The sequence below is a fragment of the Mobula birostris genome, chromosome 9 (genome assembly GCF_030028105.1).
Source record: "Mobula birostris isolate sMobBir1 chromosome 9, sMobBir1.hap1, whole genome shotgun sequence".
NCBI lineage: Eukaryota > Metazoa > Chordata > Chondrichthyes > Myliobatiformes > Myliobatidae > Mobula > Mobula birostris.
Window position 1 is genome coordinate 102,358,042 of NC_092378.1, and position 26,295 is coordinate 102,384,336.

The 26,295-nt window shown below is 42.8% G+C and overlaps 1 protein-coding gene across 1 annotated transcript in view; it reads left to right on the forward strand.

Moving 5' to 3' along the window:
- The window catches only part of hs3st4 (heparan sulfate (glucosamine) 3-O-sulfotransferase 4), a 219,672-nt gene that overhangs the window by 166,408 nt on the left and 26,969 nt on the right, over window positions 1-26,295 (forward strand). The gene's annotated exons all lie outside the window — the stretch shown is intronic.

The window sequence follows — 26,295 nt, forward strand, 5'->3', positions numbered from 1 at the left end:
GTATCATGGCCCATCATGCACTAGGATACTGCAGGAACCCATAGTTTCCATCACATGATACAACTGAGCTCTTGCTGTGAATAGTAGTCTGAAGACTCAATGTGACCATGACCATGCAGGTTTTTGACACCCAGACAGCTGTCAGTAACCAATTCTGTGTCCTGAAAACAAGTACCTTAAGCATGCTTCAAGCAATGTGGATCATCTTGTGCCTTTTGAGGTTCCACCACAGTATGACCATAAGTGATCAAAGCTTGACATAAAATATTTCACAGCTACCTTACCTGTGTCTACCTTGTCCTTGGTATCCAACTTAGCTGAGGTTGAGAAAGACCAATTCAATGAGGTGCAGGGAGGATGGACCAACTTTTGTCAAGAAGTCAAGGTTCAAATTTCTTCAGTGCATGAATTTCTGAGCTGTGTTGCAAGGACAATCCTCTGATGGCTTCATTCAACATACTTGGAGACCAATTAGGTAAGGTTTGTATGCAATTCATATAACCCTAAGAGTTGGAGTAAGTTCCAAAGTTATGGTACAGGGGTTAAAACATTCTTCTTCAGAGAGAAGAAGATTAATTATTGGAATTCAACTTCAACTCAGTGTTTCTTGTTTACATTTTGAGACACGGAAGAATACGGCAGTCATGTCGAAAGATAGTGCTCCATAGTCAGACCTGAGGCCTGATAAAGAAGAACATGGGAAATTATCAAAACACTAGACATTGCCTTTTCAAAGCAGAAATTCTATCAAGTTTGGGCAATACTCTATGTTGAATAATGCTTTCAGGATTATTTCAGCATTAAATGAGTCCTGTGCTCTGCAATTCATATGGCATGGATTTCAGTTTCAAATAGAATGTAAATCAGTGAAGAAAGCCAAAGTGTCCACTTCTGGTCGTACCAGGAATAAAATGGCAGATCTGGGATTATTAGCAGGGTTCATAGGTTATGTTAGTGTTGTGTATGGGATGTCCTTGATCAGGGGTTTATTGGGCTTTCTGGTAAACAGGAGTTTTGTGAGTGATTTAGGGATATCCAAATACTGAGGTGAGAATGGGGTGTTAACGCAGTGATGCTTGATTTTCTCTGGGGTCACTTTATGAATATGAGAACCCAGAGTTTGTCAGAGATGAAAATCATTGCCCTCCTACAAAACTGGGAAATAATGATTTCAGCAAATACTCAGTTAAATAATACTAAGACATACAGGTTAACATTGGAGCAATAACTCTCTTGGTGGCCTTCCCACCTCCAAAGGCTGTGACAGCCTCAGTGCAATATTGAGGGAGTCCTGTATTCTCAGAACTCATCTCTCGTGTGGTTGTAAAAGATACTCGCAGTGCTGTTTCAAAGAAAAGCAAATGAGTTATGGTCTCCCATGCCCTGGTCAACTTGTATCCTACATATATTATTTGATATGAGTTAAAGTGGATAATTCAGTGATTTCTTGAATTACTGCTTGGGGGAGTTTGCAGTATGCACATTAGTTCTATATCACAGCAGTGACTATATTTCAAAAAGTGTTTCATTAGCCAGGAAGCATTTTAAAACCTTTTGAGATTGTGAAACACACTGCATAAATTCAGCTTTCTTCAGCTTGCATAAAACATGGATTATATTCCCTTGGGTTTTAGAACTCAGTTATAATGCTTAGCTGTTAATATGACTTCTCCTTTAAACACAACTGCCTAAGTTCTCCCTGGAGCTGTTGTAAACTCCTCAGAATGACTAGCAGTCAGTAGGTCTTTTCGGAAAATTGCATCAAAAAAGTGGAACTCCGTACCATTTTTGTTCTTCCCTTTAAAGATTTTGTGACATATTTCAGTATCTAGTCTGTGATGTCAAATATGTCTCTAATATATATTGCATAATAGATAGATGTTATGTTAGCTATTAGAGAACATTTAATATTTCATAGCAAACAACAGCAACCTCTATTTACCTTGCAGAGGAGAGTTTACACAGAGTCGCTAATCTTCACAGCTGTATAATTATTTTCCGAGTTTACAAGCATTCCTCAGAAAAGCTGCTTGAACCTTAAAAATGTGGTAATCAATCAGAAAGTACAGCATGCTGGGGGAAGATTCATTAATTAAAATAGGTTTACTGCCAATCATATTTAAGAGCAGGTACAATGTTGCGCCCTGCTCTTGCCCTGTTCCTGCTTGTGAGCTTCTGTGCAGGCTAGGATGTTCTGGGGGCTGAAGTGAGGTGAGCGAAAGGGGACAAAGCCTGATGTATGAGTGCATCACCAAGGTGAGAAAGCACTGGAGGCTGGAACAGGTCAACATCCATTTCACAGAAGGAATAAATGAAAAACGAGGAATGCTAGAAATGCACAACAGGTCTGGTAGCATCAATGGAGAGAGAACCAGTTAAAGTTTATTTATTTATTTATTTATTTGTGATACAATGTGGAGTAAGCCCTTCCAGCACTTCCAGCCCTTTGAACCACACCATTCAGCAACCCCCAATTTAACCCTAGTCTAATCATGGGACAATTTATACTGGCCGATTAACCTACCAACCAGTACATCTGCGGATTGTGAGAGGGAACTGGAGCACCCAGAAGAAACCCACACGATCGTGGTGAGAAAGTACCAACTCCTTACAGACAGCAGAAAGAATTGAGCCCTGGTACTGTAAAGCGCTGTGCTAACCACTACACTTCTGTGCCATCCCAAGGTACAGATCGATGACTTTGGTCAGAAAGTTAAGGCAAGTGCAAAAGCTGTTCATGGACTAATATTATCTAGTTGGGTTTCACATGCCTAAATGTTTATTTAGCGTCCCCCTCAGCTTTGCTTGTAGAAAATCATTTGAAAGTGTTGCCGCAATCAGTAATGATACTAGTTACGAAGTGATTATTAGCAAAGGTTCATGTAAGGCCACGTGAAGTGCCGGATAGGTCCTCGGTGTAACATTCCTCCAGGGACAGTACCTGAGGCTCTAATTGCACAGCATCAGTCTGCGTGCCTGAGGTTCCACTGTGTTGCTTAGGCCCGTTGTCTCTCACTTCAACATGAAAGTGCTGCTATTGAGTCAAGTTGTTAAAGACCAACACTTGTGTAAAGCAAGGTTGAATTACAGAACAAACAACATAGAGAGAAAAAAAATTCTCTAACTTCCGCTAATGCCCCACCTCCCCCTCGTACCCCATCCGTTATTTATTTTTATATACACATTCTTTCTCTCACTCTCCTTTTTCTCCCTCTGCCCCTCTGACTATACTCCTTCCCATCCTCTGGGTTCCCCCCCCCCCGCTTGTCTTTCTCCCCGGATCTCCAGTCCCATGATCCTCTCATATCCCCTTTGCCAATCACCTGTCCAGCTCTTGGCTCCATCCCTCCCCCTCCTGTCTTCTCCTATCATTTTGGATCTCCCCCTCCCCCTCCAACTTTCAAATCCCTTACTCACTCTTCCTTCAGTTAGTCCTGACGAAGGGTCTCGGCCTGAAACGTCGACTGCACCTCTTCCTACAGATGCTGCCTGGCCTGCTGCGTTCACCAGCAACTTTGATGTGTGTTGCTTGAATTACAGAAGAGCTTTTCCAGGGGTATTTCTTTTTTGGTGTGGGTTTGTTGAATTTGTGTTTAAGATTAATGTAAAAAAATGTGCATAACTTAATTCACTTGACACTGGGATGATGCCATCATTCAAAATCTGAACCTTCTAATGCATATAGCAAACATTTCTCACCATCCTTAATTCTCACTGTGAAGATATGCCCAAAATAGTCTTTCAGGTTCCAACAATGACCTCATTGCTGTCTCTGTGCACTGTACAGAAGATGATTGACAGCTATCAGGATTGCAAAACAAGAAGATGGTCAAGGTCTTCAGGTGACATCCTAAACCTGATAGCTTTGCTTAAAATGAATGACAGTGATTGAGCGTTCCTTAAACAGGGTCAATTTTGCAAGGGTGCTTGCAGCCTTGCAGAAGTCACAATTTAATGTGCTGTAGATTGGGCATTTTTGATAGTAAATTCGTTTTAGACTTAGTGTCACTGAACTCCTTTTGCATCACATTACTGTCAACAGACTCTTTTGGTTTAAATCTAATAGTGGCTGATTCCTTTGATTCAGTAGTGAAGGCTGACATTTGGAAATAATATTGAAAATGTAATGCCAAGGATGGCAATTAGTTATGGTGCAAGAATCTGGGATAAGTGAATCTTCAAACAGAACAGAGCAGCATGCAGCATCCTAAATCTTTCCGCATTGGATGGAGTAGACCACTCACTGGTCGACAGTGCAAGGGGCATGGGAGGAAATGCAATGTGTAGGAGAGAGAGTACATAGATTGAAGGAGAGTCAGTGTTTGGGTAGTGTCCGTAGCAGGATCCAAAACGTTGATTGTCCATTTCTCCCCGCAGATTCTGTCCGACCTGACGGTTCCTCTGTCTTCCTGTTTGTTGCTCTAGATTCCAGCGTCTGCCTCTCTTGTGTCTCGGGGAGTGTAGATGTGATGTGAGAGGAGATTTATCGGGTGGGAGAAGTTCACAATGGGGAGAGTTTATATGGAGTGTGGGAGAAAAATCAGTGGGTGAGTCATAGAGGAGAATATATATGGGTTGAGGGATGACATTTCATGACTGTGTTGAGTCCACTGCAGGGAAAATTCACGGGTGAATAGCGACCATGACATGGGGGACTGAGTTGGGCGAGGAGCTTCAGTGGAATGCAGAAGGTGAGCACTGGCTGTCTGCCTTTGGATTGCTGGTGGGATTGCTCTGCTGCCGGAGACAAAAGCCTCAGTGGCCTGCCATTGTGTCCAGAGAATGTTACCTAGATTTCCTGCGTTTTGGATGTGGATATGGACTTGGACTATGGACTATGAACATCTTTTTCAGTCTTATAGTATTTTTATATTCTGGTTTTTGCCTGATTGTTCTCATTTTTTGTGTAGGGAGGGAGTTTTAGGGGTTGATGATTCTGCTGCTGTTCTTTTCTTTCTTGGTTTTGTGGCTATCTGGAGATGAAGAATTTCAGAGTTGTATACTTTGATAATAAATGAACCTTTGAACCTTTTTTAGTTCAAGTCTAAAATAGATTGGAACCTACTGTGGATATGAAAGGAAAAGAGTATGTATTCCATGTTTTCTTAATTTCCTTATTGATCCAACTGACTGCTTTCATATTTTATTGCTCTCGGACCATTTCTTGTGATATTGGGTTGACTCTGACAGCTTCCCTATGGTGGAACGATGATACCAGCTGACTCGCTTCGTACTGTATCGATCCCAGTCAATTGCTTTGTTGTTCTGTTGAGGCCAATTTTTATTGTCACATTGACGATGTTGAATCCTGTTGTTGCAACATTAATGGTGCCAAATTCCTTATCCAAAATGATAACGCTATTCAATGTTTTTGAGCAATGGGACAGGGTACAGAAGCTTATAGATCAAGTCCTCTGCAGAGTACAACCACAGGGAATAGAAGCAGTGAGCAGAATTTCTGGCATTCTCTAACCTGTGAGTGGTATAGCATTCATCCTTCACCAGGCACTGTGAGGATCTGATATTCTGGTGCTCACATTTTGATCAGAGTAGCACTCTCCAGAAGACAGCAGAGCAGTCTGCTATCTGAATGCACCCTTGATGAATCATGCTGCACTCTATTTGAAAGGAGTTTGCAAATCTTTATTCAAAAGAGATGAAATATTTATTTGCAGGGAAATTACTTTTTCTGCTTGAACTGCACTAAACTGATACGCTTGTTTCGAATGGATTTTGCTCCCCTCCCCTTCTTTTTCCTGTAACTCTGTCTACCCCAAATAAGGGCTTTTCATGCTTCAGCTTTCGTTCAGAATCTACCATTTCGTGAGACAGCATGAGAGTACTTTGAACTACGATGTTGGAGAGCACAGCAGGCTCAGCAATTGGGAATGGAATTGGTTTATTATTGTCACATGTACCGAGATACAGTGAAAGGCTTGCTTTGCATATTGTTCATACAGATCAGATCATTACACAGTGCCTTCTGGAAGAGGGAAATACATTAGAGGCTTTTAAGAGATGCCTGGATAGGCACACAGGTGTAAGGAAGATAGAGGGATAAGAGCATGCTGAAGCTAGGAGGGATTTTGATCTGCTTTTTAACTGGTTTGGCACAACATTGTGGGCTGAATAGCCTGTTCCTGTGCTGTATTGTTCTATATTCTATGTTAACAAGGAAAAATAATAATCAAGCACAATATAGTATAGCAGCTACAGAGAAAAGTGGAGTGCAGGTAAACACTGCGGGACAAGATCATAATGAAGTAGAAAGTGAGGTCAAGTGTCCAATTTATCACGTAAGGGAACTATCTACTACTCTTATAACAGCAGCATAGAAGCTGTCTTTGAGCATGATGGTACGTGCTTTCAGGCATTTGTATCTTCTGCCCGATGGAAAAGGGAAGAAGAGGGAATTTCCAGAGTGGGTGGAGTCTTTAATTACGCTGGCTGCTTTTACTGAGGCAGTGACAAGAGTAGACATGATATATGGCTTTGTACCCGTTACTCCCACCAGCTCTCCACCAAGAGAGTTTCTTGCCCTCATACCTGGATCTATTGTAGGGTAATTGGTGGAGACCCTTTTACTGTGATTGGCCCATAATTCTGCCAATATGTCCTGCAGCTGTCAGGCGGCAAAGGTGATCTAGTGGGTCCTGAGTCTTTATCTGTCCACAGTCCAAACATTACTAGCTTTCTCCTTTTCCTTTCAAAGGGGGCTAATGCAATGTATCATATTTTGCCAGTGAGAACTGGAACCATTGCAGTGTAACTCCTTTCCTTCATGTTCACATTGGCTTGTTGGCATTGGTGCAGAGTTACAGAATGAAAGAAGCATACAGCACAGAAGCGGGCCCTCCCACCCCAGCTGATCTGTGCCCATGATGATCCGCATTTACCTGCATTACACCCCTTTCCCTCTACTCATTTTTACTCTAAATACCTGTCCAAATGCTGTAATTATATCTGCCTTTACCACCTCCCCTGGTCCTTCGGTCCAGGTCATCACCACCATCTTTGTGAACAACTTGCCCTCTGAATATGATGGTATTGGATTCCCTAAACTCAGAAGGAAGTTTGAAAGGAAATTCTAAGCCCCATTGATGTTTAGTAGCAAACTGTGGATACCCTCACTATAGGGAGATCATACTGTATCTGCCTACTCTTCAAAGAGTAACTTACTTCCCTGCCTTGTCTCTGTGGCGAGGTCCAGCTGCCAAAACCCATTATATGAGCAGTGGGTCCCCCCCTCACCCCGCTTTCTACCAAGGAGGAGATATGCCCAGCTAACAAAATAGTTTAAACAGTTTATTTTTAATGATAAACTTTACAATTAGAAAAATCATTCTGAACACACATTTAACACTCACAGTGGATTTCTGATTTATTAAAGATTTCCAAATTACCAAAGTTATGGTAAACTACCAATAAACTACAAATTTTTTAACTACAAAGAATTTCTAATCACGGGTACAATTCTTATGAGCTAAAAGCACATACATTCTGCTTCTTCTCTCTGTCACCCCATCTGTCTCCCATTCTTTGTGTCACTCCTAACAATCCTCATTGCTTTCTAACAATTAGACTGTTTGCTACTGGTTGACATTGTCTGCATGTGATCTTTTCAGATACCGTCACTGGGACAAAGTAATTTGCATATGGTCTAAAAGATTCTGGGGTCAGATATCTCAGACATCCAAAACTGAGGCTGTGAGGACTGACTCTCTGAGTACTCAAAAATCCCAAATATTGATTGGCTTTGGCGATAACAGGACGAGGTGAGGGAAGTTACCTGTGAGGAATAAAAACAGGAAGTATGTCTGTGAGACCGGTGTTCTCTACTGGTTATCAAACGTGGAGGATTGGGAGACACCCAGCCTCCTGGAGGCCATATATGGGCAAGGTGCGTCAAGCTGCAGCTCCTTAGGGTCCGCGTTAGGGAACAGGAGCTGCAGCTCGACGACCTTCATCTGGTTAGTGAAAGTGAGGAGGTGATAGAGAGGAGCTATAGGCAAGTAGTCACACCAGGGCCTTGGGAGACAGATAAGTGGGTAACAATCAGGAGAGGGAAAGGCAAGAGTCAGATACTAGAGAGCACCCCTGTGGCTGTCCCCCTGAACAATACGTACTCCTGTTTGAGTACTGTTGGGGTGGGGGGGGACAGCCTACCTGTGGGAAGTGACAGTGGCTGTGCCTCTGGCACAGAGTCTGGCCCTGTGGCTCAGAAGGGTAGGGCAAGGAAGAAGGCAGCAGTAATAGGGGACCCTATATTTAGGGGGTCAGACAAGTGATCCTGTGGACGCAGGAAAGAAACACAGATGGTAGTTTGCCTCCGGGATGTTTCTGATTGTGTCCACGATATCCTGAAGTGGGAGGGAGAACAGCCAGAGGTCGTAGTACATATTGGTACCAACGATATTGGTAGGAAAAGGGAGGAAGTCCAGTAAACAGAATACAGGGAGTTAGGAAGGAAGTTGAGAGGCAGGACCTCAAAGGTAGTAATCTTGGGATTACTGCCTGTGCCACATGACACTGAGTATAGGAATAGAGTGAGGTGGAGGATAAATGCGTGGCTGAGGGATTGGAGCAGGGGGCAGGGATTCAGATTTCTGGATCATTGGGACCTCATTTGGGGCAGGGATGACCTGTACAAAAAGGATGGGTTGCACTTGAATCCGAGGGGGACCAATACCCTGGCAGGGAGGTTTGCTGAGGCTATCGGGGAGAGTTTAAACTAGGATTGCTGGGGGGTGGGAACCAAACTGAAGAGACGAAGAAAGGGGCAATTGGCTCACAAACAGAGAAAGCTTGGAGACAATGCGAGAGAGAGGATAGGCAGATGATAGAGAAGGGACTCGCTCAGACCGATGGTTTGAGATGTGTCTATTTTAATGCAAGGAGTATTATGAACAAAGCGGATGAGCTTTGAGCGTGGATCAGTACTTGGAGCTATGATCTGGTGGCCATTACAGAGACTTGGATGGCTCAGGGGCAGGAATGGTTACTTCGAATGCCAGGCTTTAGAGGTTTCACAAAGGACAGGGAGGGAGGCAAAACTGAGTCTACTGAGTCTCTGTGGGTGGAAGTTAGAAACAGGAAGGGCTTAATAACTCTACTGCTTGTTTTTTATAGGCCACCCAATAGTAACAGGGAGATCGAGGAGCCAATTGGGAGACAGATTCTGGAAAGCTGTAATAATAAGTGTTTTCGTGGTGGGAGATTTTAATTTCCCAAATATTGATTGGCATCTCCCTAGAGCAAGGGGTTTAGATGCTGTGAAGTTTGTTAGGTCTGTTCAGGAAGGTTTCCTGACACAATTTGTAGATAAGCCTACAAGAGGAGAGGCTGTGCTTGATCTGGTATTGGGAAATGAACCTGGTCAGGTGTCAGGTCTCTCAGTGGGACAGCATTTTGGAGATAGTGATCACAGTTCTGTCTCCTTTGGAGAGGGATAGGAACAGACAAGTTAGGGAAGCATTTAATTGGAGTAAGTGGAAATATGAGGCTATCAAGCAGGAACTTGGAAGTTTAAATTGGGAACAGTTGTTCTCAGGGAAATGTACGGCAGAAATGTGGCAAATATTCAGGGGATATTTGAATGGTGTTCTGCATAGGTACATTCCAAAGAGACAGGGAAAGGATGGTAGGGTACACGAACCATGGTGAACAAACACTGTTGAAAATCTAGTCAAGAAGAAAAGAAAAGCTTACGAAACGTTCAAAGAACTAGGTAATAATAGAGATCTAGAAGATTATAAGGCTAGCTAGAAGGAGCTTAAGAATGAAATTAGGAGAACCAGAAGGGGCCATGAGAAGACCCTAGCGAGCAGGAATAAAGAAAACACCAAGGCATTCTACGAGTATGTGAAGACCAAGAGGATAAGAAATGAGAGAATAGGACCAATCAAGTGTGACAGTGGAGAAGTGTGTATGGAAGCGGAAGAGATAACAGAGGTACTTAATGAATACTTTGCTTCAGTATTCACTATGGAAAAGGATCTTGGTGATTGTAAGGATGACTTACAACGGATTGAAAAGCTTGAGCATATAGATATTAAGAAAGAGGATGTGCTGGAGCTTTTGGAAAGCATCAAGTTGGTTAAGTGACCGGGATCAGACGAGATGTACCCAGGCTACTGTGGGAGGCAAGGGAGGAGATTGCTGAGCCTCTGGCAATGATCTTTGCATCATCAATGGGGATGGGAGAGGTTCTGGAGGATTGGGTGAGTTGCTGATGTTGTTCCATTATTCAAGAAAGGGAGTAATGATAGCCCAGGAAATTATAGACCAGTGAGTCTTACTTCAGTGGTTGGTAAGTTTAGGGAAAAGGTCTTGAGATTTATGAACATTTGGAGAAGCATAACATGATTAGGAATAGTCAGCATGGCTTTGTCAAAGGCAGATCATGCCTTACGAGCCTGATTGAATTTTTTGAGGATGTGATTAAACACGTTGATGAACGTAGAGTAGTAGATGTAGTGTATATGGATTTCAGCAAGGCATTTGATAAGGTACCCCATGCAAGGCTTATTGAGAAAGTAAGGAGGCATGGGATCCATGGGGACCTTGCTCTGTGGATCTCGAATTAGCTTGCTCACAGAAGGCAAAGACTGGTTGTAGACGGGTCATATTCTGCTTGGAGGTCAGTGACCAGTGGTGTGCCTCAGAGATCTGTACTGGGACCCCTTCTCTTAGTAATTTTTATAAATGATCTGAATGAGGAAGTGGAGGGATGGGTTAGTAAATTTGCTGATGACACATAGGTTGGGGGTAGTGTGGAGGGCTGTCATAGGTTACAGCAGGAGATAAATAGGATGCAAAACTCGGCTGAGAAGTGGCAGATGGAGTTCAACCCAGATAAGTGTGAGGTGGTTCATTTTGGTAGGTCAAATATGATGGCAGAATATAGGTATTAATGGTAAGACTCTTGGCAGTGTGGAGGATCAGAGGGATCCTGGGGTCCGAGTCCATAGGACACTCAAAACTGCTGCGCAGGTTGACTCTATGGTTAAGAAGGTATACGGTGCATTGGCCTTCATCGACCGTGGGATTGAGTTTAAGAGCTGAAAGGTAATGTTACAGCTATATAGGACCCTGTTCAGAACCCACTTGGAGTACTGTGCTCAGTTCTGGTCGCCTCACAACAGGAAGGATGTGGAAACCATAGAAAGGGTGCAGAGGAGATTTACAAGGATGTTGCCTGGATTGGGGAGCATGCCTTATGAGAATACATTGAGTGAACTCAGCCTTTTCTCTTTTGAGCAGCGGAGGATGAGAGGTGACCTGATAGAGGTGTATAAGATGATGAGAAGCATTGACTGTGTGGATAGTCAGAGGTTTTTTTTCCCAGGGTTGAAATGGCTAACATGAGAGGGCACAGTTTTAAGGTGCTTGGAAGTAGGTACAGAGGAGATGGCAGGGTAAGTTTTTTACGCAGAGAGCGGTGAGTGTGTGGAATGGGCTGCCTGAGACAGTGGTGGAGGCGGATACAATAGGGTCTCTTAAGAGACTCCTGGATAGGTATATGGAGCTTAGAAAAATAGAGGGGTATGGGTAACCCTAGGTTATTTCTAAAGTAAGTACATGTTCGGCACAGTATTGTGGGCCGAAGGTCCTGTATTGTGTTGTAGGTTTTCTATGTTCCTATGTTTCTATGATTGATCAACTATACCTGTGACCACGTTTGATGTGCTAAGTGAAAAAATCAGCTTGGTCTGCAGACTTCCATAACTCAGCCGCAATGGTGCAAATAACTTAGTCAGTATTGTCTGGTTTGATGCAAGCCAGTTAACATAACCCCACTGTCTTACGTTGGTTAAACATGGGCCTACAAGACCTCATTCTCTACTTGTTTGCAACAAGCTGAAGAAGGAATATTGCTTTGAAGTTTAACTTTGTCACAAACAAATTTGATTCTTTGGAAAGGCTCTGCTAGAAAGCTGAAGTTCTCAGTAAGAATCTTGGGCCCTGGATAATGAATATGCACCACAAAAGTTTCTTGAAATCTCTTCCGTCTTGCCTTAATCCTGTGCCCTCTAGTTCCAAACTCCCCTGTCCTGGGAAAAAGACTCAGAGTCTTTATCCTTTTTATGCCCTTCATAATTTTATAAACTTCTATAATTCATCCTTTAGCTCCCATTTTCCAGTGAGATTAAATCCAGCCTATCCAATCTCTCCTTATTACTGTGGTCCTCCATTCCTGGCAATATACTGGTGAATCTCTTCTGCACTCTTTCTATTTCCGTCACATCTTCCTGTAGTGAGCTGAAATGCAGATAATGCTTATCGATGTTTTGTATGACTGATACATGATGTCCCAACTCTTAATCACAATGCCACAGACTATGAAGGCAAATGTACCAAACACCTTCTTCACTACAGTTTCCACCTGTGTTGTCACTTTCAGGGAGCTATGGACTTGCATCCTAAGATCTCTCTGTTCATCAGTGCTACTAAAGACCTTGCCATTTAACTAATAGAATTGGAGATTCCAAAATCCATTATCTCATCCTTGTTTGGACTCAATTCATTCTGCTACCTCTCTGACCAACTTTCTAGCTGACCTATGTTCCACTCTATACTTAGGAAACCTTCTTTGTTATTAACGAGTCCAGCAATCTTCATCTTGTCTGCAAGCTTTCTAATCAGACCACCTATATTCTCATGCAAGTCATTATTTTTAGATGTAAAAACCCACAGGGGCCCCAACACGGATTCCTGCGGCAAGTGTCTTGTTGCAAACGTGTTAGTCACTACTATGTAAGGCACTCAACCAATCAATCCATCTACTGTACTGCCTTCGTCACTTTCCTCAGTTGCCTCCTCAAAAAAAAACAATCAGATTTGAGAGTCATATTTTCGCCAATCAAAACCATGCTGACTCCTCCTAAATGGTCTCTACTTTTCCAAGTGACCATGAATCCTGTCCCTCAGAATCTTCTCCAACAACTTCCTGATATAAGGCTCACTGAATCTGCAATTTATAGGCTTATGCTGTACCTACGATCCACTTTGAACAAGTGGGTAATACTAGCTATCCTCCTGTCTTCTGTTATCTGACCTCCCCCTTGGAGCTTCAATTGTTTCCACTCTACACTTCCTTCACTTCCTGCGACAGATCCCATCAGATAATGGGAATTTATCTACCATAGTGAGCACCAATATTTCCTGCACTCCCTCCTTCCTAATACAGGCATACTCCAGAATAACGCTCCTTAGTTCTCCAGCCTCCACTTCCTTGTCCCTAGTGAATACTGATGAGCAGGTCTTCATACCTTGGCCACTGCAAGGTATGTCCCTGAAAGGAATCTACCTTGCAATGGAAGAAGGAAATGATGGACACCTGGCTAATGACTGGACTACCAAGGGTAATTGCCCTGGCTTTGTTGACTGAAGCAATACAGAATTTGGGGAAGTCATTGGGAAATTGACTTTCCTAAGGGGCTCAGAACACACTGAATAAAGTGAGAGAATGGAAATTGTAATGAATTTCTCACTATTAAATGTTGGGTAGGGAAAAAGACTGTAACTGTCGTTAACACACAGGCATGAGCTAAAGTGTGCAAACACAAGCACACTCACATGGACATGCCATGTCAGACAAGAATAAGATTCTCTTTTACTTGCTGTGCACTGTACAGAAGATAACACTGTCGAACACAGTTGTACGGTCCCAGACAGGAGTTGGCTCTATCGCTGACACTTTGCTGTGTTTGGTGCTTCCTTTATATCTATATTCTGTAGTACTGTCTCTCTTGGAAGGTTCGAGTACTAAGGATGAGTTCAAATGGTATTTTCTCAATTGCCAAAGGTAGCATCACACAACCATTATGACAAATGTTTTGAAGTTTCCTACAGCTTGGTCACATTTTAACGACCTGTAATGTTATTATTGCTGGTGTGTGATGATTGGCTGCGAGTGTGTTGTTACAACTGAAGAAGTGAGGTCTTCAGGAAGCATGTACTCCCTAAGCACACATTCCCACATCCATTAATGAATTGTTAATTGCGCTGAAAATTACAGGGCGTTCTCACATTTTCCTTGTGAGCACTGTCTGGGCCCCGGTGAGTTAAAAAATGAATCAGCAGATCTGTGCTGTGAGTTTATGAAGTCTGGGAGTCACACAGCCAGTTACACTCATTATACTGAAATGAGAATGGTGGGGCTGGGAGATTTAATGAGGCTTGACTGAAACTATATACCAAGGGGCAATCAGCTGAGAAAGTTAAATGACAAAACGAATTGCAGAGAGGGAAGAAAAGGATAAATTAAAAATTATGCAATGGAAGAATGTTTAACGACAATAGACTTAGATTGTGGCCATGATGAAAAGGAAGGAAGGGTCTTTACCCACCCACAGATGGGGGTGAAGGTGGGATGAATGTCACCTATAATATCTCATTGGGATTTAAAATAAGTCATCACGCCAGGCCATCCCAGATCAGATGGATGCAAATGAACCTTCCTTCACTTTCTCCCTGCGATACACTTGTGTGTTTTCTTGTCTGTTTTCCAAGGTGAATGAGGAGGTGGGCTAATATGCCGATGGTGCCAAGCCTTCAGGATATGAGTTAGTGGTTTACAATTAGTGGCTGATTCTGATGGGAGACTAAAGACACAGGTAGCCCAGGCCGGGCAGGAGGTGGCAGTCTCACATTGTTAAAGAAATACTGAACAGATTTGGTTTATGTCAATTAGTTTTACACCTGTCAACTACAGTAAAATCCAATAATCCAGTACTGTGCTCAGTTCTGGTCACCTCAGTACAGGAAGGATGTGGGTACTATAGAGAGAGTGCAGAGGAGATTTATAAGGATGTTGCCTGAATTAGAGAGCATGCCTTATGAGAATAGGTAGAGTGAACTTGGCCTCTTCTCCTTGGAATGACGGAGGATATGAGGCGACCTGATAGAGGTGTATAAGATGATGAGAGGCATTGATTGTGTGGAAAGCCGGAGGCTTTTTTCAAGGGCTGAAATGGCTAACAGGAGGGACTTAGTTTTAAGGTGCTTGGTGATTGGGTGATATTAGGCCGTTTCTAGAGTAGGTTACATGGTCGGCACAATATTGTGAGCCAAACAGCCTGTAATGTGCTGTAGATTTCTATGTTCTATGGTCTATGTACCCCAGACTTTGGTGGTGCCAGAGAAGCAAATCTTCTAGACTATTGGAATGAATGGTGGAGCATAACAACAAATTTCACGACATATGCCAGTGATATTAAACCTGATTCTGACTCTGAGTGGGTGCTGAGGATACGTCCTTGAGGAATCCAATGGGATTGGGTTGGCATGCGAAATGAATCCTTTGTCGGTTACCCTCTGACTATAATCGAATAGAAAGCAGAACCAGCAGGGCACATTGGCATTGTTAACAGTGGGTGAGGAACTGGAGGACAAATGTGTCAGTGGCTGCAGAGAGATAGAGGACGTTCCCTTCAGCACCATCACAGGAAGCAAATTGTGACTTAATGGTGATGAATACTTGATTAGACAAAATCATTCTTGGAGTTCTCAGCAAGAAGTGCCTGGATTTGGCAGCTGTTAGCGTGTTCAAGAACTTTGGAGAGGGGACTGAGATTTGAAGTGAGGTATTTGTTTGTAACCATAACCATGATTCCTTATTGAAAGGAAGGGTGATGATAACATATTTGAAATGGAGAGTCACAATTGGGACAGAACTATGAGCTATACAAGAAAAAATGGGAGACAGCTGGTAATGTCGGATTAAACATAAGGACAGGGCAGAATAGCCCAATCTGCTGCTCTAGCCTGCTCCTGCATTAGGTAAGATAATGACCCATTCCTGCTTTCTCCCCAAATCCCTTGACTTCAGTGTAATCTAATTGTTGTCAATCTCTTCTTTGAATATATTCAATACCTTTGCCTCTACAGTTCTCTAGGGTAGAGAACTCCAAAGTCTCACAAACCTCTGAGGAGAGAAAATTACAATTTCTGTCTGTAATGGGTCAGGTTTTACCCTGCACCCAAGCCATTCGGTTCCAGATACCCCACCAGGGGAACATCCTTCTCAGAACCTTATTTGTTTTAATAAGAAAACCTTTCATTCTTGTAAATATCAATTAATACTAAATTAAGAACCAGCCTAGTGAATCTTCCACATGCCTCTAATACTTTCTTAAATGTGGAAATGAAAGCCGTACACAATATCCTGATGTGGTCTCACCAGTGTACTGAGTTGGGTCAGTCAGCGGTCTGTTAGGAATAGAGCTGAAGGAGGAAAGGTTGGCCCAGAGGCAAAGGGATCTGGGAAAAGTTCTGGGGTGAGGCAAGGGAGAAAGTAAGGTTTAGTCTGGGGGAAAACCAGCAGAATGGGATACTCAGGATCAAAAGTCAAAAGGTCCAACTGGTGGTATGGGGGAGGGTCTGTGGTGAGGAAAACTATCTAGGAATACCTTTGCATTCTGCAATTATCCTGGATTGATAAACTATTTTTGCAGGTGGGGATTTTTGTGATTCAGACTTGTCTAGAAATAAATGGTAAATGAGCGACTGATACTTGAAATGAAGGATTCATTCAGTACCTGCCAATTCCATGGCACAGGCTCACAGTGTCTGAGTTCTCTTCTGCAGAAGAGTCTTGGAGAAGAGGTGACTACTGCAGGCTGCACAGCCATTTCACATCGTGGTGAGCTGCTGACCCTCAATCATTTTTTTATCTAGGTATTTGATTCCGCTCCTTACCCATTCCATTGAAGCACTCATCCCTCCCATTACTGAGCTACTCTTCTCCCCTGGCCCCATCATTCATCCTCTACTGTCCATGAATTCCACCGGCCTGTACAAATCCCTGATATCCCTCCCTATCCTATAGTGCCCTGACCCTTTAACATTTCCTTTGTTCCCTAGTGCAGGGATGTATAATGTTTGTTTTATATCTTATGGGTTGCATGTATTCATCATCATCATCATCATCATTACGTGCTGTGCTGTATGACGTGGGCGATCATGGTCTTTGAACATGATTGTTCTTGGCAAATTTTTCCACAGAAATGGTTTGCCATTGCCAGTGTCTTTACAAGATGGGTGACCCCAGTCATTATCAGTACTGTTCAGAGATCGCCTGCCTGGGGTAACCACGACTTGTGATATGCACCAGCTGCTTAAATGACCATCTACCACCTGCTCCCATGGCCTTATGTACACTGATCATGGGGCTAAGCAGGTGCTACACCTTGCCCACGGGTTACCTGCAGGTCGGCAGAGGGCAGGAGTGCCTTCCACCTCCTTTGGTAGAGACACATCTCCAACCCGCCACCCTTTTGGTGTATTGCTTTGTCATAATATGCAGGATACCGTGAAAAGCTTTTGTCTGCATGTCAGCCAGTCAGATCATGTCACAAAGGTAGTTACAGGAAAACAGAAGGCAGAATGCCAAACATTGTGTTGCATTTACAGAGGAAATGCAGTGCAGGTAGACAAATAAATTTCAAAGGTCACCTCAAGGTAGACTGGGAGATCAGGAGTTTATATTTTAGCGTATTAAAAATCCATTCATAAATCTGATAATAACAGGATAGATGCTGGCCTTCTGCTGGTACGTGTTCTCAGGTGTTTGTATTTTCTGCCTGATGGGAGAGGGAAGAAGGAAGAGTAAAAATAATCATTCCCATTTGATCTCAGTGACCTCCTCTTACCTGACAACTTGTCTCTTCTGACCTTTCCATTCTGATGGTTTTCATCAGTGACCAAGTTCCTTTCATTGTCCTTATCCTTCATGTCTCCACATCTCTCTCCCCCACCAAACCGATCTTCAGGCACCATGTCCTTCAGCAGGATCTTGGTCATCGTCTGAGGATGTACTTCAGCTCTGAGAGAGATCCTGAGCTAACTTTAATAGGTGGTTTGGGACAAATTTTCAACAGTAAGGGAATGACAGTAAATGCATGGCTTTTCTCTCCCAGTCTGTCCCTTCCTCTTCATTTCTATCCACCGGCAGTGGTTTTCCATCCTTCTCACATAATGATCACCTTTTCCTGTGAACTGAGGCAGTGAGTGACGTAACTTTTTCTCAAGTGGTGTGTATAGGCATAGGTAGCTCATGGTGGTGTGTAGAGTTTACTGGCTGGCAGCCAGGAACAGAAGCATAGAGGCTGTTTAAAAGGCATTGGAATAACTGAGGCATGACCAACTAACCCAGCAGAGGTCAGACACTGGATAAACAACATTTGTAATTCGTAATGTCAAGCAACTAGGAGATAAAGAAGTATTGTGCAAAACAATCTTTTCATCACCCATGATTAATGATTCAATTACCTTATTTTCCAGAATTTATATCGATCTTGGCCCATTCCTCGAATGCATGTTCGTGTTCATATTTCCTTACAGTCTGCTGAGTCTAAACTCAATCCCAGAACAATCCCATCTATCCCATTTCCCCACTTATTTTCCTACAGCCTATTCTCTCTCGCTCATGTCCATCATCTTCTCCCAGTTCCCCTGCCATCTATCTGTGTAGGGGCAACTTACAGTGGCAAGTTAATCTAGCAGCCTGCATGTCTTTGAGAATAACAGTTAACACCAGAGCTCAGGATCACAGCTGGGCTGCTAGAGCTGGATGGCAGCTGCACTAACTGCTGCTCCACAGTGCCACTCTTATTCACATTAAATTGACTATTATCTATGTCCGTGTACAGGCAATTGTTTAAATCCAAACAACAGAGATTAATTCTACCTCTCTTGTTCTATTTTTACGTCAGAATTCTCCTTGCATGGCTTCAGGCTGCATGACCCACCTTTGCACCATTCCACTGTTTTACACTTCCCATTATATTTATGATTGCCATATACGCTCTTTACTCTGTGAGTTTCATGCGATCAAGGACTTTCATTGCACCCTGGTGTACATGACATTAAGCTAATCTGACATACAGAGCAACACAATGAGACAGGGAAAGCTGCAATGTGAAACTCTCTGGCTATATTGCACATGTAAACATGAGTCATCTAAATATATCATACTTTGACATACACAGGACTCACTTCTCTGTTGAAAGGAAAAAATGCATATACTGTATATGCACTATTTGCAAATTTAATGTATTGGCATCTGCCCTGAGTTGCTGCAATAATCTCAAAGGCATTTTAGTCATTCACATTGTACCATTTCCTGAATTTAAGAAGGTGTCACACCCTGACTCAATTCACTAGAATCTTGTGTCGCTTTTTTAACAACCTCCATTCTATCAACTTCCAGATTACTCTCCTAATCACATAAATCTTCAGCATTCTCCTGCGTATCTCTTGCAGGAATTAAACAATTCCTGCTTCATCCCTTGTTTCCCGTCGATCTCTCATTGTAAAGCACACTGGATGATCTCTCCAGCAGGCTACTTCCAAATGTCTGACAAAGCTGGTTACTTACCAAACTATGTCATGGAGCTTTCGTTGTTTCTCTCCACGAGTGAAGCTGCAATTTTGCTTCTGTCTCCAGATGAACTAAAAACTAGAGGGCGTAGTTTCAAGAAGAGGGGTGTAAGATTCAAAAGGGACCAGGAGGTCAATTTCTTCAACCAGTATATGGTATCATCTGCCAGATGAATTGGTGGAGACAGGCACAGTAATAATTTTCAAAGGGTATTTTGTTAAATACATGGATGGGAGGGGTTTGAGGGATATGATATTGGGACTAGCTTGGTGGGTTCATAGTGGGCATGGATGAATTGGGCCAAAGGCCTATTTCCATGCTCTATGATTCAATGTCTTGTAAAATAGAAAGAATCCATTTGGCCCATCAAGTCTCTGTAGCTCTCAGAGCAATCCCATCATCCATAATTCCCTATAAAATCTATTCTTTCTCAACTATCCATTGAACTGCAATCCCACCCCACCGACACCCCCACCCAACCACTGATTCTTCCAACACAGCCTTACAAGGGGTAATTTACAATAACCTATTAACCTACCAATTTGCATGTCTTTGGGATGTGGGAGGAAATCGGAGCAACTGGACAAGCCTAGGAGAATGTGGCAATTCAGTACAGGCAGCACCTGAGGTTAGGATTGAACCCGTGTCACTGGAGTCATGTCGCTATATCTGCTCTTCCATTTTTGACCAAACTAAGCTCAATCCGGTTCTGAGTTTTCTTTACATCAGTAATTCATTTGGAGTGTAACCTGGTGTGACGTGGCATTGCACTGCAGTTTAGCAAGAAGTTTGTTAATCAAACTGCAATTGTTAAATGTGAGCACCCTTATAATACTTGATTCTTCACTCTGTCTTTGATAACTCTGACTGATCGTGCAACAACACCTTTTGATGCACAATGATACAACAAACCAAGCGTCTGCTTAATACCTTCTGTATCATAAAGCACTCAGACAAAAACGAATAGGATGGAGATTGTCATTTTTCTGGTAAAGTATGACATCCGAAAATGGATGTTAACTCCTCGACAGAATCCCCTGTATTGTACTGGGCACAGTATGTTTCAACTTGGTGTATTTCAAGTGGCTGTCTATCAATACTAAATGCGAGAAAGTAATAACCAATGTGTACTCTTTGGAAAAGGTGTGTTGGCCATTGACTACTCTTACAATGTCTTTGTTGGCTAGGCTCTTCAATCTTGGCAGAGAACGAGTTGTCTACAGGATCTCCATCTAATCCCAGTGAATGTACAAAAGCTTTGATTCACTTTCCTCATGTTCACTTCAACAACAAAATGTTCAAAGTAAAGCTCTTCTAAAATCTACCTTCTCAATAAACTTGGCATGACAATTCTTTGTCCTCATATAACACAACCTTGTTCCGTCGCCAGCTTGTGTCATCTGTGATTATATTTCATCTGGATTTAATTATAGTACTCCATGTGTTCATCGAGACATTTGTTTGCTTCACTTCTTCGATTGAAGCTTTTCATATGCTCGTTTGAGAACAATATGTCTTTTGTGTCTTTTCACTTCTCTTCACTGCAAGATCCAGAAAAGCATCTCCTACTCCTTAACTGTGAAAGTCATGTGTTCACTCTCAATATCTGACTTTTCATGTGGTAATTTTGTGAATTTACCGTATCTGCAATAGTATTTTGTTTTGAACTTCTATATTTGATTGTAAATTCACACTGAAGTGGAAGACATTCCTTCCAATTCATTTATTCCTCCTTTCCTGATTCACTGTCTTTCCCGTTCCACCAAATCTACCATCTCTCCTCATCCCTATCCACCATCTCTCCTGAGGATGTTAATCCAGGCTCCTGTCCTGAACCTCTATCTCTACAGAATTACCAGCTCTCCTGTTCGAAACCACCATCACAGAATTGCCACAAGTTCTGACCCGCCAGTTCACCTGAAAGACCATCTCTCCTGAACCACTGCGCCTTCCATTGGTTACAAAGGCTGCAGGTGTTTGGCTCTGATTGGGAATCTGGATCATCTTCAGGTCTCCAGATGTCTGCAGGACTGCGGAAGCTAATGTTCAAGTCATCAGTTGGGAATACATTCTATGAGCCTAGGGCTTTCCTGGGGACATTGTTTGTCAAACAATCAGGAAGGTGCAGTAATTGTACACAGACTTCCTGTACTGGACTGGTAAAATACAGTAATAGAATGCAGTTAAACTGACCGTACCCAGACAGATGGTATCACTTTATGTGCTGGGGAACAAAGCACATAACAGCAATTTAAAAGCTCTCAAAGCTGCCTTATCCCATTGATTTTCATTGCCATATGGTTTAAAATTATTGAGCAACATTGTGTGGCCAAGTCTCCCTCTGTTGCTTGCTTCTTATGAAATATAATGCTAGATCTCAGTTCTGCTCATGAGGATCTCATGTGCTTTCTAACCCCGACTCCAGTTCTGAGCACACTCTGTATTTACCTCCGCATATACATATTGAGTGAAATCTCTTGCTACTCCACCAAGTTTTTTGTAAAATACAGGCAAAGGGGCACTTCATCTGCCAGCATAGTCCCAGCACTCCCAGTCAGTGCACCACAGGCTGAAGTAGGACTGCACTGAGGGAGCTTTAGGTGGTAATGAGGGACCATTCAGGGTTGATATCAGGGTGATATTGAGGGAGTACCTGGGATGATACTGGGGCAGCAGTGAAGGAGCACCTGGGCCAATATTGGGGCCTCATTGAGGGATCCTCCAGGCCAACATCAATGCATCACTGAAGGATGGGGCTGTCATTACGTTCAGACATTGCCCAAGTGCGGAGCGAGACACACTGAAGCGAGTCGGTGGCTCACAGACTTTACTGTGAACAGAGATTGAGGGAAAAGAAAACAATAAACGCTTGGCCAAACAGGGCTGCTAACTAAAACCCTTAAATGGAAAACAAAGCCTACACTGCGGCTGAAAGGAATAACTAAATATAAAACGAATACCGTTAGTCTTCAGAGTCAGTTGACTCGACAGTCCAATTTCTCAGGCAAGGCCGAATGCAAACAGGCAGTGAAAACGTCGCTGTGCTTTGTTCAAGTCTCGACGAGTGCTATGACAAAAAGAATGGAGTTCAATGCCATTACAATGAAATAATAATTAGCTGACATGTGCATATTCACGAGCGTAATTGCTGTATCTGCTGCGCTGCCGGATCCATGGTTGTGACACAGTCAGGGCAACATCAACATATCTGTTAAACCAGTTTACCTCCTCCCTGATAACAGAGCTTTTAATGCAGAACAACCCACTTATGCTTTCAAATATCAGCTCTGGCTGCACAAAATATACAACGTACACTCGAGTTTTTTAGCAGTTCTTTCATCTCAGACCTGTGTGTACTGTAAATACAAGAGCTGGAGTGAAATAAGCCGTGGAATAAAAGACAGTGAATCGTACACAAGCTGCACAGACGGTCCATTTCAGCAGAAGGGTAGATTCTATCAATGGAACGAAACCTAAAAGGGGGCAGAAATGGAATCCAGGAGTTCTGAGCAAGAGATACCCAGTAAGTGGGAGGTTCACTTCGAACAAGATGAATATTTCAAATGGATTTTATATAAATTCTGAACCAATTTTAATATTTTCCCAGAGGGAAGGGAATGGTTTCTTTTTGTCTGCTATGTACACTAAAACTGATTGTAATCCACACAGATTCAATCTGCTAAACGATAACTTTTTTTTCCCTGTATCGAATGATTCCTCCTTTAGACTCTAATTATACATTGGCTGTTTTCACGTTAGGTAACATTGTGCTGAAGCTGCCTGTTCTACCGGATGGGAGTGATCATGGCATCAAGGAATTGTTGAGCACAGAAATGAGCCCTTTGGCCCATCTCATCCATGTAGACCGTGATGTCTATCTATGCTAATCCCACTGCAGTAGGCACATACCCCTCCATGCCTTTCTCATTTAAAAGGCTTCATGCCTTTTAAACATTATGATTGTATCTGCTTCCAACATCTCCATGAGCAGCTTGTTCACCACCCTCTGTGTGAAACACTAAGAAACAAGGACAGGAGTCATCCCTGGAGATCTACAAGTCTGCTCTTCATTGAGTGGGGAATTGGTTAAGTGTCTACCTGGCCCTCTGTTGCACCCCATCCCTATAATCATTTATTTCCTTATAGAGTGGAAAGAGCTATAGATCTCGACTACTAAACATTTACCTGTGTGCATTCTCTTACCCTCTGAGGAAACAGTCTACTCTCTCAAGCCCCCGAGGAATGGTCAGAACCCTAAAGAGAGGAATGCTGAGGTTCAGGAATAGAAATGTGAAATATTGGCTGAGATAAACCTACTGAGGAGGATTTACTATTCTTTGAAAGTGCACAAGTTGCAGGCCAAAGTGATAAGATGAGCGAGGGGAGGAACATAGAAAGTGCTTTCCATTATTGCTCAAGCCCGATGTGAAGGGAGCTTGAAACAATGGGAAGAGGTATTCTGAGTTCGTCAATTTAACATCAAAGGAAGATTAATTATTATAAATAATTCTGGCTCATACTATTAAATATACAGTTTCACAACTCTCTATGTGAAGAAACATCTTTTCATCTAAGTCTTAAATATCTTATTGCATAGCTTGAGGCTGTGACTCCTTGTTCTAGATCCCTTCAGGAGAAATATCCTCCCTTATCAGGTCTGTCAAGTCCCTTTGGACTTGCACATATTAAAATAAGATCCCCACTACTAAACTATAGCAAATACTGTCCTTAAATCAAATCAAGTTTAATTATCATTCAAACCATACTTGGTTTGGATACAGTTGAACGAGGCAGGATTCCCCCGGGGCCAGGGTGCATAACATATATTCAAAATAGCAAGAGAAAAAAACACACATTGTTATGCAAGAAAACACATGTATAGTCCAAGTCCCTAAGCAACATGCAAATTGATGGTACAGCTCCCAGCTATCCAGACTGTCATTCTATTAATCAAACGCCGGAGGGCAGCATTGATGGGAGAGGCCAGCTCCCAACCGAGCATGGGCTTTATGCTACACCACCTCCAGCATCTATTCACCTAGACTGCAGCAGCAGGCTGCACCGTGGCTTGAGGCCTAGTCCTCACTACATCCGAGGCCATGCAGCTGCCTTGTCACCTGTCTCACCACTGAACAAGGGAAACATTATTCCCTTACATTATCAACATCCAACAGGGTCTTGTGATTGCAAGAGAAATGTTCAAGAGAGTCACTCACGGTTATACTGCATGCTGCTTTCGTGCACCAACTGTGATGTCTTCAAGTAGCAGGCAGCCACACAATCTGCTCCCAGGTCAGCTCCTCTAAAACCTCTCCGACCTGAGTGCTGGCTTCACCTTCTCTAGCCCCAGCGCCAGCTTCTTCTTCTCTGACTCGTACGTCAGCTCCTTTAACACCTTGGCCAGCTGATCCAAACAACGAACAGCTCATTGATGCTGTAGAGTTGCTGTACCCATTGTTCTTGGAGTCCAGTATAGTCTTATGGTCATAAAAGCACATTTTAAAAAGAAAAGTGCACCTTTGTTTGGCCCCCAAGAGGCCACTGTGTTTGAACACGCCACCATCTTCCCAGAATTTCGTCTACCCAATCTCTGCAGACAATAAAGTCCTACAATGCCAGCAACCAGCCTGGTGAACCTTTGCTAGATTACCTATGTGACAAATATGTCATTTCATGGGAGACCAAACCGGCATACAATACTCCAAGTATGGTCTTACCTGTCTTAGCTGCAGTAAATATTTTTGCTGTTAAATTCAAATCCTCTTGCAAAGAATGCTAAGTTACATTTATTTTCTAACCTCTTGCTGAACCTGCATATTTGCTTTCAAGGACTCCCGGGTCCTGTTGTGCATCAACATGTCCTAGTCTTCCAGTATTTCACCAATAATCTGCCTTTCTAATTGTCCCACTCCCTTTCTCTTCATGACAACTATATGCTAAATTTAGTAAAGTTACTCCTAGATATTTTTGACAAAATTCCCAGCCATAATGATGAATCAATGACAAATTATCCTTTAAACGAGTTATTTACCATACTGAATGTTGGTTGGTACCAGCTTAAAATTGACATATCTGTGTAGCTCTACATTATGTTTGTGCAGAATTTACCAGAGTCTGTCTCTGTGGAAATAACCATTTGTCTTCAAATAGCCCTTTCACTGTGGTCTCTGTCTCTCTGTCTCTGTCTCTGTCTCTGTCTCTGTCTTTCTGTCTCTCTCTTTCTCTCTCTCTCCCTCTGTCTCTATGTTTCTGTCTGTCTGTCTGGCTCCCCAAACAATATCCACTTTTTTTACACCCACATCTAGTCCACCGTTACCTCTTCCCCCCCACCTAGTTCCATTACCCACACACTGTTCCCATAGAGTCTTAGATACCGTATTTCATCTGCTTACGAGCTCTCCTTTACCTACCACCACCTATCGTTTCTTACTTATCAGAGACCAGCATTTGTACCTCTTGTGCCTCTACTTATCTCTACTTTCACTCTGCCCTTCCCTTATCTGATTCCACCCGTCATCCCCAGCTTCTTTCTCCCATTTTCATGCCTCCCCTCTGTGTATGGCTCCATCTGACCTTCATCTTTCAATCCACATGTCACCCACCAGCCCCTGCTTCACCCCTCTACTTCTCCACTTTATACTGGCTGTCCTCCCTCTTTGCTCTTAGTCCCAATGCAGGATCTCAACCTGAAATGTTGATAATGCCTTTCCCTCCACAAACGCTGCCTAGCCCACTGAGTTCTTCTTCCAGCAACTTGTTTTTTTTTTTGCTCCAGGTTCCAGCATGTCCAGCCTTTATTTCCAATTGCTTGGTTAGTTGCATGCTAACTTTCAGTGATTAGTGTGGAAAGATGGAGGGATGGCGACCGAATGAGCCTCACTCATGGAACAGCTGAGAGAACTAAAATGAGT